We start from the raw sequence: 1,498 nt of genomic DNA on the forward strand, positions 1-1,498 counted from the left end.
CAGTTAGCCTGTAAAGAGCCCTAAAGGGCCCAAAGAATCAGAGAAAGATTTTATCAAACCACCATGTTTGTAACAACCAGAGGTTGGATCTGCAGGACCCCCTGCAAGAATGAGCGGAGATCATACCACAGAGCTCATAGGCTGTGGAATACAAAGGAGAGAGCTGAGCCCTGTTGCTTTAAAGAAACAGGCGGAGGCCAGCCCCCACTACTTCTACCGAAAGGACAAAACCCTAGACAAACGGTAAATTCTGGGATTGAATTCAATCCCGTGGCTTTTAATTAGGTTGTCTTAACAGCCCTGTGAGCAGTTCTGGCCCCAGAGGCAGACAGATAAGAGAGACCCCTAACAGGGTTCACAGATCCGAGAACCAGATTCTCCTGGATTAAGGTGCCCCCACCTCCACTTTTAATGTACAAATTACTTTGAGGAGGAGCAAAAATGGTGAAAAGCCTACCTCCGAACGAATAGCCACTGGACTGACATAACAGAGCGTGGACTCTGTAACCTGCAGGGTCTCGAGACCTGGACACATACAGGGTGACCTGGTAAATGTGACGCAAAGCCATCAAACCACCATTGGTCCACCCCAATGGCCTACCAACCACAGGAACACCTCCGAAGGGAGGGTCCATCTGTTGGTATAGTTTTGCCAACAAGGCCGGGATCTTGCGCTCCCATTGGAAGAAGCGGGAGGCCTAAGCCTACAGCACCTGGTATTCCCAGATGGTCTCCCATCCAAGTACTAACCAGGCCTGACCCTGCTTGGCTTCCAAGATCAGACGAGATCAGGCGTGTTCAGGGTGGTGTGGCCGTAGGCTCATAGCCGGCCCACTCAGAGGGTCACCCTAGTGGTTGATAACAAACCACCCTTTTTTGCATCACCCGACTGGACCTGCACAGGGTGACCTAGAAACCAAGGTTCTACCTTGCAGAAATCACACAGGACTGTCTTTTTCACTTAGGTTTCAAGACAGAAGCATCTTTTCCATAATAGCATTATCCAGTCTATGCCTTAAGATGTACTGTTGCGTGTATAAAACACGGATTTACCAAAAGGATCAGTTTTGGTTATAATGTATGTGTATGTAGATACATTAGAAAACAAACAAACAGGAAACTATATCGAACCGCTGTTTGAATGTAAGAAGCGAGAATGCTGATTCCCTGTTTCGCTTCTAGTGCTGCTGCTGTGATTCTGACTGTACCTTTGCTGCCTTGAGAATGGTCCTAAGGGACCGAGGTAAGCGTGTACTTTATTAAAACTATCGGGACTTTGAACCTATCAATACTTTGCTTGAGTCTGGTGAGTGCTGTTTTTCCCACCTTGGGAAAATTTTCTGTATACATATAGCTGGGTCCGTTTGAACTCGGCTACATATACGGCACCCCAGCAGTTAACTCCTTGAGGGTGAGAGTGCAGGTCTTCCTGTGTATATATATACACACACATATATATATATTGTGTATGTACATATATATACACACATGCACATAC

At 46.7% G+C, this 1,498-nt stretch overlaps 1 non-coding gene across 1 annotated transcript; it reads right to left on the bottom strand.

Moving 5' to 3' along the window:
- Window positions 1–701: 701 nt before the first annotated feature.
- Window positions 702–820, bottom strand: LOC146005898 (5S ribosomal RNA). Its single transcript, XR_014444061.1, has one exon. It is a non-coding gene; the product is annotated as a 5S ribosomal RNA (ribosomal RNA).
- Window positions 821–1,498: the final 678 nt, after the last annotated feature.

The sequence above is a fragment of the Crinia signifera genome, chromosome 5 (assembly GCF_055691185.1).
Source record: "Crinia signifera chromosome 5, ASM5569118v1, whole genome shotgun sequence".
In the NCBI taxonomy this organism is placed as follows: domain Eukaryota; kingdom Metazoa; phylum Chordata; class Amphibia; order Anura; family Myobatrachidae; genus Crinia; species Crinia signifera.